Source organism: Erpetoichthys calabaricus, chromosome 7 (genome assembly GCF_900747795.2).
Source record: "Erpetoichthys calabaricus chromosome 7, fErpCal1.3, whole genome shotgun sequence".
NCBI lineage: Eukaryota > Metazoa > Chordata > Cladistia > Polypteriformes > Polypteridae > Erpetoichthys > Erpetoichthys calabaricus.
In genome coordinates, this window is record NC_041400.2 from 189804622 (window position 1) to 189817788 (window position 13167).

Here is a 13167-nt window from a genome sequence, read left to right on the forward strand (position 1 = left end):
TGAGGGTAAGGAATGAACTTGCTTTCTATAGCGCCTTTCCATTGTGAATCTCACTTCACACTGTGTTAAATTTGCAATACAAATGTGCTTGGCATACCAGGCAGGTGAGAAGTTTCATTTAGGCAGAGACCAGCTATGTTATATGGGCTGGAGACGGTGGCACTGACCAGAAAGCAGGAGACAGAGCTGGAGGTGGCAGAGTTAAAGATGTTAAAATTTGCATTGGGTGTGACAAGGATGGATAGGATTAGAAATGAGGACATTAGAGGGTCAGCTCAGGTGGGATGGTTGGGAGACAAAGTTTGAGAGGTGAGGTTGCGTTGGTTTGGACATGTGGAGAGGAAAGATGCTGAGTATAATGGGAAAAGGATGCTAAGGATAGAGCTGCCAGGCAAGAGGAGAAGAGGAAGGCCTAAGATAAGGTTTATGGATGTGGTGAGAGAGGACATGCAGGTGATGGGTGTGATAGAACAAGATGACGAGGACAGGAAGATATGGAAGAAGATGATCCGCTGTGGCAACCCCTAATGGGAGCAGCCGAAAGAAGAAGAAGAAGAGGATGTTGGCAGAGGGGACCCAGCCTGTAATGTTGTGATTTACAGTCGGACCTCACTAAGTCGAACTCAAAGGGACCCGAAAAAAAGTTCGACTTACGGAGTTTTCGAGTTAAGGAAAACGGCGTAATAGGAGCGGGTTAATCAAGGACATTATTTTTCCGGCTTAATTATTATACTGTATAACCGTCTATTATATTGTCGTTTTATACGTATACATGTAGGCAACATACCGGTACATGCATCTACAGTATGTACTATCGAACAGTGCAATGAAACAGGTTATCTTTAGAGAAAAAAGGCTGTTAACTTTGTTTGGCGTCGATGTGCCGATGCATCTCGCTCAACAATCTCCTCAATCTCGTCAATGGACCAAAAAAACATTTTCCTCAAGATCCGGCGTAGATTCCAAGAATCTGCGCAGTATGTCAAAAGCCTGCCTCGCTTCTTTTCGGCTGGGAACAGGCTGAGTATTTCGCCACATAGCCTATTAAACACAATTCTGTGTCTTTTCTTGAATTTGTCCAGCCAGCCATTGCTGGCTTTAAATTCTTAATGGCCCAACTCTTTGGCAAATTCTTCTGCTTTTGCTTGCAAACGCTTCCCGTCAATAGGAACGTTCCTATCCTTCGCTTGCACAAACCACTTCAAAACGCATTGTTCAATGACGGGATACTCACATTCCCTCATCTTCTTCTGATGGCCACATGACTTCTCACTGTACAGTTTCAAAATCTTTTCTTTTTCTTTCAGAAAAGTGGAGAGCGTACTTGTGGGAAAGCCGAATTGCTTTGCAATTTCCACTTTCTTCTTGTCGCCCTTTTCGACGGCTCTGATGATGGTAACTTTTTCCGTGATTGACAACGTTTTAAGCTTACGCCTACCGGTTGCCATTTTCGGGGCACGTACCGTACGGGAAACTATAGAGAAGCACACAGACACGAACACTATTCAAGGCTCCTCCTGACAAGAGACTAACAAAGGTGAAGGGAAAATGGGTTAAAAACGTCTTTCTTGAGACAATTTGGAAAAATCCAGACGCCACCCCGTTGGTTATGACTCATGGAGCACCGAAGGGACACGGATTATTCCAGCCACTCCCTTTAGTTTTCGGACATTTTTGGTCTCAAAATAGACGTCCTACCCTCAGAGAGTTGCTTAATCCCTTGTGGAATACATTAAGATAAGACTTTGCGTCCCTTTTCTTGGTTTTCTGGACCACGTGTTCTGAAATGTAGCCTCAGAATAATAACCCAAAGGCCATAGAAAATTCGACTAACGGAGGTTGGGAGGCAAAAAGTTTTTGAGTTGAGGAGATCTAAAATACATTGGTCTTATGGGAATTCGGCCGGGGACTAACGAGTAATTCGACATAGGGAGGTTTTCGACCTTAGGGAAGGTCGACTTAGCAAGGTCCAACTGTATTATAGCACTTTTGCATATAGCTTTATAAGGTGTGACCACAAGGGGGCACCACTGATCCCCAAATCCCAGACACAATCGGACCTGACACAGTTCTAAGTTTAAATAAAAGTTCTTTGATTAGTGAGACCCTACCTTCTCTGTAGGCACAGCCATAAAACTACAAACCTGCTTGGCACTGCACAATGACAAAATTATGGGATTACCTTTATCTTGTACGTACACTGTAAAAACTGTCAGTAAATTTAACAATTAAATTACTGTAAATGGTGAAAGTAAAATACCTTTTTTGAAAAAAAAGGAAAGTTACCTTATGTTCTACTGAAAACTACCTATATATCTTAAACAATACATTTCCTTATTTATTACAGCCAAGTCCTGTAAAATCTATATTTTTCTGCCTTCAAAATATACTACATACCGTTTACTGATACGTTACAGTTACACTGAAAAAATCGCTGCTAATTTTACAGTGCACAACTATTAAATAGCGAAGGTAAACAACTGTGAAATGTAAAGGCGGTAAAGCGCAGTTTCAGTCATGATATTTGCATAAGGACACGCCCCCTTTTACCGGATTGTTCCTGGTGAACCGCATACCTGTGTACAGTGGGGAGAAAAAACTTTAAAGTTATCAGACTTATTTTTCTCTGTGTGTGTTGAAGGTTTTTTGAGGTTCTGGAAGCTGATTTATGGTGGGTTGTATTCGATAAGCTGGCACACCTGTAGGACACCTAACACCACCAAAGCAAACTTTACTTCTCCACCAGACAATGTGCCATAATTTCCATTTGTTTGCGCTAATGCGATCTTTACTATCATTTTTTCGACTTTCGAATTTTCCTACTTCCATTATCTCTAACCTGCTTTGCATGTGTGTTGTGCCAACGTTTTTGAATTCTTTACGACGTTCCTACTTTGTCTTTTTCTGGGCCCCGGGCGTGGTTATTGCTTTTCTTATTTTCAGAATTAACACATACAGTGGGTACAGAAAGTATTCAGACCCCCTTCAATTTTTCACTCTTTGTCATATTGCAGCCATTTGCTAAAATCATTTAAATTAATTTTTTCCCTCATTAATGTACACACAGCATCCTATATTGACAGACAAAAAAAAGAATTTTTGAAATTGTTGCAGATTTATTAAAAAAGAAAAACTGAAATATCACATGGTCCTAAGTATTCAGACCCTTTGCTCAGTATTTAGTAGAAGCACCCTTTTGAGCTAATACAGCCATGAGTCTTCTTGGGAAAGATGCAACAAGTTTTTCACACCTGGATTTGGGGATCCTCTGCCATTCCTCCTTGCAGATCCTCTCCAGTTCTGTCAGGTTGGATGGTAAACGTTGGTGGACAGCCATTTTTAGGTCTCTCCAGAGATGCTCAATTGGGTTTAAGTCAGGGCTCTGGCTGGGCCATTCAAGAACAGTCACAGAGTTGTTGTGAAGCCACTCCTTCGTTATTTTAGCTGTGTGCTTAGGGTCATTGTCTTGTTGGAAGGTAAACCTTCGGCCCAGTCTGAGGTCCTTAGCACTCTGGAGAAGGTTTTTGTCCAGGATATCCCTGTACTTGGCCGCATTCATCTTTCCCTCGATTGCAACCAGTCGTCCTGTCCCTGCAGCTGAAAAACACCCCCACAGCATGATGCTGCCACCGCCATGCTTCACTGTGGGGACTGTATTGGACAAGTGATGAGCAGTGCCTGGTTGTCTCCACACATACCGCTTAGTATTAAGGCCAAAAAGTTCTATCTTGGTCTCATCAGACCAGAGAATCTTATTTCTCACTATCTCAGAGTCCTTCAGGTGTCTTTTAGCAAACTCCATGCGGGCTGTCATGTGTCTTGCACTGAGGAGAGGCTTCCGACAGGCCACTCTGCCATAAAGCCCTGACTGGTGGAGGGCTGCAGTGATGGTTGACTTTCTACAACTTTCTCCCATCTCCTGACTGCATCTCTGGAGCTCAGCCAAAGTGATCTTTGGGTTCTTCTTTACCTCTCTCACCAAGGCTCTTCTCCCCCCGGTAGCTCAGCTTGGCCGGACGGCCAGCTCTAGGAAGGTTTCTGGTCGTCCCAAACGTCTTCCATTTAAGGATTATGGAGGCCACTGTGCTCTTGGGAACCTTAAGTGCAGCAGAAATTTTTTGTAACCTTGGCCAGATCTGTGCCTTGCCACAATTCTGTCTCTGAGCTCTTCAGGCAGGTCCTTTGACCTCATGATTCTCATTTGCTCTGACATGCATTGTGAGCTGTAAGGTCTTACATAGACAGGTGTGTGGCTTTCCTAATCGAGTCCAATCAGTATAATCAAACACAGCTGAACTCAAATGAAGGTGATCTCAAGGATGATCAGAAGAAATGGAAAGCACCGGAGTTAAATATATGAGTGTCACAGCAAAGGGTCTGAATACTTAGGACCATGTGATATTTCAGTTTTTCTTTTTTAATAAATCTGCAACAATTTCAAAAATTCTTTTTTTTGTCTGTCAATATGGGGTGCTGTGTGTACATTAATGAGGGAAAAAATTAATTTAAATGATTTTAGCAAATGGCTGCAATATAACAAAGAGTGAAAAATTGAAGGGGGTCTGAATACTTTCCGTACCCACTGTAGATTATTTTTGTTCTCTTTTGCATTCTTTTCTCTCCCAACGCTTTTGGGTCTCTTTTCGACGCGCTGCTCTTTCTTCTCCGCTTAGTCGTTGACGTGTTTACAGGATATACCTAGCCGGTCGGCGGTTTGAGAGGGCGTGTAGGAGGTGATATAGTCCTATGATTCACGTTTGGCAGACCTCCAGACGGTTTTCCAGGAAAGCCCCAAGCCCAGTCCGGTTATTATTGTATCTCACCTCGTATACTGTATACCGAGAAAACATTTCTACCGCACACTATAAAAGTGTTATTGAATGTGTCAGAAAAACCTAGAAAAAAAAAGTGAAATATTTACATGTAATATGTCTAAATTTACTGTTGTGAAGCAGTACAAAAAACAGGATTTTTTATCTCCACTTTTACGGTTTTCAGTTAGCATCCATAGCCTACATTTCTATTATTGAAGACCCCTGGCCTATGAATCATTTTGAAGAGCCGATCTTACTCTGTCAGAACATATAGAGTTGGTAAGGAAATTATACTACGTATTCATATTCCAGATTACGACAGCAAGAGTTGCAAAATTCAAACAAATCTTTACAAAAAAAAAATTCTGAAATATAGAAAGTGAAAAACTTGGAAAGTGGTGCCATTTAAAAGTTGAAATGCCCCTTTCATTTAGAAGATCATAGCCTGTCTATCAAAAATGTACACAAATGAATCAGGACAGTCAAGATGGTCATTGGTGTTGAGGTTTGCTGTCATAAAGCAATTCGGCCATATTAAAGGGAAGAAAAATAAACATTAAAACATGGGATTGGGGTATGCAATATGGCATATCAATGACCAAACACTGTACTTTAGTTATAGCAATGAGGAAATGAATGATTTTATGTGCTTTTTAAAACATTTTGGATCACTCTTCAGTCCCATGGGGCTGACTTTAAAGCGGGGGTCTCCAACTCCAGTCCTGGAGAGCTACAGTGGCAGCAGGTTTTCATTGTAACCGTTTTCTTAATTAGTGACCAGATTTTGCTGCTAATTAACTCTTTGCCTTAATTTTAATTGATACACAACTTAAGACTCTGCCCCCTTAATTGTTTTTTTTCCTTAATTAGCAAACAATATTAAGACACAAAATGTACCAACACATAAAGAACCACCTGTATCCACTACACAATAACTGAAAATAAAGAAAAGTGAAGGCCTCAGTAATGTTGATCTGCTAAGGTCCACAAAACATTTTGACAGCCAGCGCTCTTAAAGAAGAAAATCAACAGTTTTAGAAATGTCTGCCATGGCAGAATGAGCGCCATGGAATTAAATAACGGGTTTAATTAGCAACGCGAATTGACTTCAAATTAAGAAACTGAATGAAGTGAAGTTGGTTTGGAGTTTGAGGCCCCAACTTAGTTGCTCATCTGTTGGCTCACTTCACATCAAATTTATGTTTACAACAACAACAACAACATTTATTTCTATAGCACATTTTCATACAAATAATGTAGCTCAAAGTGCTCAGGGGTGTCAAACTCCAGTCCTGGAGGGCCGCAATGGCTGCAGGTTTTCATTCTAACCACCTTCTTAATTAGTGACCTGTTTTTGCTGCTAATTAGCTTCTTTTGCCTTAGTTTTAATTAACTCGACTCAGACCCCTTAGTTCCTTCTATTACCTTAATTAGCAGCCAAACAATAATGAGACACAAAATGAGCAAACAGGTGATCAGCTAACCACATTATCTGAACATAAAGAAAGATGAGGGTCTCAGTAAGGTTGATCTCTCAGGTCAATAATCACAAACAGAAAATCAACAGTTTGGGAAATGTCTGCTATAGCAGAAAGAGAGCAGCAGCAAGCCAAGGAATTAAGTAACGGGTTTAATTATCAGCAAGAATTGGCTTCTCATTAAGAAACTGGTTGGAGTGAAATTGGTTGGAGTTTGAAACCCCAGTTTAGCTGGTCATCTGTTGGCTCGTTTCATGTCACAATTCTGTTTGGCTGCCATTAAATGAAGAAAAGAATCAATTGAGAGGACTGAATCCTTAAAAACAGGGCTATTAAAATGAAGGGAAAAGGAGTTAATTAGCAGTGAAAACTGGTCACTGATTAGGAAAAGGGTGAGAATGAAAACCTGCAGCCACTGCGGCCCTCCAGGCCTGGAGTTCGACACCTGTGCTTTACATGATGAAGAAAAGAGAGAAAAAAAAAGGACAAAGTAAGAATTAAAATTAGGCGATACTAATTAACATAAAATAAGAGTAAGGTCCGATGGCCAGGGAGGACAGAAAAAACAAAATGACTCCAGACGCCTGGAGAAAAAAAATAAAATCTGCAGGGGTTCCAGACCATGAGACCACCCAGCCCTCTCTGGGCATTCTACCTAACATAAATGAAATAGTTCTCTTTGTATTTTAGGGTTCTCATGGAAGGACTTGATGATGATGGTCATGTACACTCCTGGCTTTTAATCCATCAATGTACGAACATCACTGTGCTTTGATTAGGTGGTGGTGGCGCAGGTCGCCACCACAAAAAAAACGGGAAAAGAAACAGAAGAGAGACTAGGGGTTAGTACGGATTCTAGAGCCGCCATGAATAATAATGATAATTAATTGAATATACAGAGCATCAGGATTAAGCTAAAATGAAGTTATGAGAATGCCACGTTACAGTAATGTGTTTTTAGCAGTTTTTTAAAGTGCTCCACTGTATTAGCCTGATGAATTCCTATTGGCAAGCTATTCCAGATTTGAGGTGCATAACAGCAGAAGGCCGCCCGCCTCACCTTTTAAGTTTTGTTCTTGGAATTCTAAGCAGACACTCATTTGAGGATCTAAAGTTACGATTTGGAATATAAGGTGTCAGACATTCCAATATATAAAATGGAGCGAGATTATTGAAGGCTTTGTAAACAATAAGCAGAATTTTAAAGTCAATTCTAAATGACACAGGTAACCAGTGTAGTGACATCAGAACTGGAGAAATGTGCTCGGATTTTCTTTTCCTAGTTAGGATTCTATCGGCCTCATTCTGCACTCGTTGCAATCGATTTATGTATTTTTTGGGTGGTCCTGAGAGGAGTGCGTTACAGTAATCTAGTCGACTGAAAACAAAAGCGTGAACTCATTTCTCAGCATCTTTCAATGACATAAGAGGTCTAACTTTTGTTATATTTCTTAAGTGAAAAAATGCTGTCCTAGTAATCTGATTAATATGTGATTTAAAATTCAGGTCACAGTCAACAGTTACCCCTAAATTCTTTACCTCCGTTTTGACTTTTAATCCTAATGCATCAAGTTTATTTCTAATAATCTAATTATATCCATTATTGCCAATCACTAAAATTTCTGATTTCTCTTTATTTAGCTTGTGAAAATTACTACTCATCCATTTAGAAACACAAGACAGACATTGTGTTAGTGAAACAACAGAGTCGGGGTCGTCAGGCGCGATTGATAAATACAGCAGCGTGTCATCAGTATAGCTGTGGTAACTCATGTTATGCCCTGAGATAATCTGACCTAACGGAAGCATGTAAATCGAAAAGAGCAACAGACCCAGGATAGAGCCTTGGGTGCTGTTTAAGGAAAAAAGAATCAATTTGGCGGTCAGAGTTTAAAGAAAACTTAATTAAAATAAAGGGAAATAGTTAATTAGCAGCAGAAACTGGTCACTAATTAGGAAAAGAGTTCGAATAAAAACTTGCAGCCACAGTAGCTCTCCAGGAGTGGAGTTGGAGACCCCCGCTTTATAGATAGATAGATAGATAGATAGATAGATAGATAGATAGATAGATAGATAGATAGATAGATAGATAGATAGATAGATAGATAGATAGATAGATAGATAGATAGATAGATCATGAAAGGCACTATATTCCCATAGATAGATAGATAGATAGATAGATAGATAGATAGATAGATAGATAGATAGATAGATAGATAGATAGATAGATAGATAGATAGATAGATAGATAGATAGATAGATAGATAGATAGATAGATAGATAGATAGATAGATACTTTTTTAATCCCAAGGGGAAATTCACAAAAGGACATAAAACGTTGCCTTTATACTTTGTCTGTTTATCGTGGCAAAACAAGAAGACAGGTTACAAAATGTGCACGTGGCATATCCTTGGGTTCACAATTTTTGAAGTTTTATTATTTATTTTTTAATTAAAGACGTAGATATCACTTTTTCTTCCTTTAAATATTTAGTTAAAGGGATGTGGCTGACGTGTAATAGAGATTTGCTCAGACCGCCACCCTGCTGTTTGAACAGGCCTAAGCAGCATGCTAGCACGGAACCCTTGTTTTAAGGATTGGCGACTTGCAATTTAATTATTGTATTAGGTTGTGGCCTTAAAAAATGTTTGAGATGAAATGTACCCTTTATTGGAAATGTATTTTAGTAGCACAGTACTGTGACAGGCAGCCAGGAAGCAGGCAAGGCAATGCGAAAATTTGGGGAACCATCCTGGTAAGCTTAGCTCAGATTAAAGGGAAGAAAATAATAGTCCGGAAAATAATGAAGACAGGCTTCAAAAGAACTGAAACGATCGTCATCGAACTCTCAAATATGACATGTAATCACTCACCCGAGCTTCTCTCTACTCTGTGAGTCCTCTGAAGACGACGCCACCTTCCCGGGATTCTGCTTCTAATGTCTCTGGGATCGGAAGGTTGCAGGAACTTCTTCTGACCTTACTGATGAACCTGGTTGCCCTCACTGGGTGTGTTTTCTGGGCTGTGGAAAAAGGAGAGGAGACCAATAATGAAAGTGCCCGCTATCACCCCTGCTCTATAGTTTGCACAGTCCTGAATATTGCCCTTCTCCTTATAAATGGTTACAATCCCACTGTTCCTCCACTCCTCTGACAGTCTCTCCTGTTCATAGATCTTCTGCATTAGATCCCACAACACATCTACTTCCTCTTCTCCTGAACTCTTCCACACTTCTGCTGGTATCTCATCCCATCCTGTCACCTTTCCATTCTTCATTCCTTTCAGTGCCTCCTTTACCAGTACCCAACTTAATCTTGGTACTCGTCCTTCATTTGGGACTCCATCTCCAAACACTACTCTTGGATTTTCTCCATTCATCAGTTTTTCAGAGTACCCTTTCCATCTTTTCTTGGTCCTTTCGTGTCCACTCAAGACCACACCTTGCTCATTATCCATCTATTTTATTGAATTCTTTCCAGCCTGGTTTCTAGTCTTTGCCGGCCTTCTAAAAATCAGGGTTTCAACATTTTTGTCGTGACCCAATTTTGCCCATTCCTAGTATTTCTTCAGTGAATGCTGGAACTCAAAGCCGTTGAGATAAATGGAGGTTGTAAAACTAGAGACGTGATAAAAATTTTGGGCACAATGAGGGCGAACCCTGTATAATTGATAAAAAAAAAAAGAAAAGAATTGATAATAACAGCAAGGTCTTAATCACACGGTCGTCAAATAACAATCAGCACAAAATGGCAGCAGCACCATTTAACCCTTGTGGGAGTTCAGCCCGGACACAGACAGACAGACACCAATAAGTCCAACACACGTGTTTATTTACAGTATTTACATGTGCCAAGTCCCGCACAGCACACAGTGCCCAGCACCAATCACCCATAAGTCTGGGCCTTCCAATGCCTTCCTTCACTGCCTCCACCCCTCACCTCCGAGCTCTGTCGTCTTCCTCCCGACTCCGACTGTTGACTGGAGGGAGGCGGCCCCTTTTTTCTCCACCCAGACGTGCTCCAGGTGCCCCCCTGATGAGCTTCCTGCGGCACTTCCTGGCCCCTATAGGGTTGAGCTTCCATGCTGAATTCCCGTGGCCCCCACACAAACCAAGGCGGCTGCCCTCTTGTGGTCCCGGGGAGGCATAGTCCCTCTCCCAGTCCTTCTCAGCGTCCTGGCTGGGTACAGCTGCCCACCACACCCTTAAACTGTCACATACTTGGTGGTTAATGCACCCCTGGACCCCTAATACTTTTTTTGCTGCACTTTTTAAGTAAACGTCACAAATCACCAAGAAAAAGTGAAATTTTAATGGAACACATTTTTTTTTTTTCATGCGAAGAGCATCACGATTACTGCAACACTGATAATTTTACACACTGCCAATGAACTGTAAAAACTTTAAAAAAAACTACTGCAACAATCAATTATTATATGTACAAGGTGCAACTGACGCCATTAATGAGATTCAGTCAATCACCAAGCCAACTGCACTTGAACTGGCTGCACGCTAACACACAGAGGCCAACACTGATGGTGGCAGGCTCGTCTAGTGCAGCGGCTCAATCTCGAGGACAGTGCGGCTGCAGTGCTGCAGGGGGCGCCTGTGGTCATCAGCTGGCTGCTCAACGAATGTACGGCACTGACTGATCAGCTCCGGCGTGCTGGCAAATTGCATTGGGAACCGACTATAGCCGGTTCTGGCAGTTTAAGGGTTAAGAAGAAGGTCAGACTGGAAAGGAGGTGGAGCCAAAGGAGTTGGCCCAGAAGTGACATCACTGGGACTGCCGGTCGTCTGATCTGTAGGTCTGTAGTGGGGAAAGGAGGAGAAGCATCAGGCAACAGCGCCAACCCTCGACTCGGGGTGGAATTACAATCACATGAGCATTTAAGTTGTCTGCCAAGCAGATGTGTGTGACAAGGTTTCAGGCTAAATGGAGGTTTGATTATAGGCCAGAGAGAACAAAATCCAGCAGAAGGATGAGTGGATCCAGTTAGGTCAGGTCACTCTGCTAGTTTTGTCTGTTCTGAATCTAAATCATCTACCAGTAAAAGACTTGAGAATATTACAATATTTAGTCAAGAATTTGTAAAAGTGTTTAGAGATCTTATAGGAAAGGGGGGAGAGGTCACCCATGCTATTAGGACGTTGTGAGCTTTCAGGCCTAACGTTTTGTTTCTGTTCGGGGTACTCCTTACAATCTCTAATTTACGATTTAGGTGGCCATTTTAATTTAATTTCTAACTTGTCTCTTGACTGATTCACTTTTAAGGATGAAGCACAGGTTTCAATGTATAATCCTCGCTATAAATCCCAAATTACACCTTTTGCAGATGTAGTCATTTATGTCATATTCCCTCCTTTTTATTTATCCATCCATCAATTATCCAACCCGTTATCCTCACTACAGGGTCACGGGGGTCTGCTGGAGCCAATCCCAGCCAGCATAGGGCACAAAGCAGGAACAAACACCGGGCAGGGCGCCAGCCCACTGCAGGGCACACACACACACACCAAGCACACACATTAGGGGCAATTTAGGATCGCCAATGCACCTAACCCGCATGTCTTTGGACTGTGGGAGGAAACCCACGCAGACACGGGGAGAACATGCAAATTCCACTCAGGGAGGACCCAGGAGGTGAACCCTGGTCTCCTAACTGCAAGGCAGCAGCGCTACCCACTGCACCACCGTGCTGCCCCCTTTTTATTTAGATTTTTATTATTATGTCCATTTTTGCTAATAGAGTAAAATCCAATAAAATGTTGACAATTTTGAAATGAAGAGCTGTAATTGCTATATACCTATTCGAGTTTGTTAGCCAAGGCAGGTAGGAGTGGGGAGCCAGTGGTTGACGGTCAGGGGAAAACCCCCAAAACCAGTGCCATTTATTGAACAATCTGGAGAGAGGCAAATGGTTTAACTCACCTAACAGAAGACCCCCTAAGAGGTCCAGTTGCTTTAACTCAACTAACAGAAAACCCCCTAAGAGGTCCGGTTGGTTTAACTCGCCTATCAGAAGACCCCCTAAGAAGGTCCGGTTGGTTTAACTTGCCTAACAGAAGACCCCCTAAGAGGTCCGGTTGGTTTAACTCACCTAACAGAAGACTCCCTAAGAGGTCCGGTGGGTTTAAGTCACCTAACAGAAGAACCCCTAAGAGGGTCCGGTTGGTTTAACTCACCTAACAGTAGACCCCCTAAGAGGTCTGGTTGGTTTAACTCGCCTAACAGAAGACCCCCTAAGAGGTCCGGTGGGTTTAAGTCACCTAACAGAAGACCCCCTAAGAGGGTCCGGTTGGTTTAACTCACCTAACAGAAGACCCCCTAAGAGGTCCGGTTGGTTTAACTCACCTAACAGAAGATCCCCTAAGAGGTCCGGTTGGTTTAACTCGCCTAACAGAAGACCCCCTAAGAGGGTCCGGTTGGTTTAACTCACCTAACAGAAGACCCCCTAAGAGGTCCGGTTGCTTTAACTCGCCTAACAGAAGACCCCCTAAGAGGTCCGGTTGCTTTAACTCGCCTAACAGAAGACCCCCTAAGAGGGTCCGGTTGGTTTAACTCACCTAACAGAAGACCCCCTAAGAGGTCCGGTTGCTTTAACTCGCCTAACAGAAGACCCCCTAAGAGGTCCGGTTGGTTTAACTCGCCTAACAGAAGACCCCCTAAGAGGTCCGGTGGGTTTAAGTCACCTAACAGAAGACCCCCTAAGAGGGTCCGGTTGGTTTAACTCACCTAACAGAAGACCCCCTAAGAGGTCCGGTGGGTTTAAGTCACCTAACAGAAGAACCCCTAAGAGGGTCCGGTTGGTTTAACTCGCCTATCAGAAGACCCCCTAAGAGGTCCGGTTGCTTTAACTCGCCTAACAGAAGACC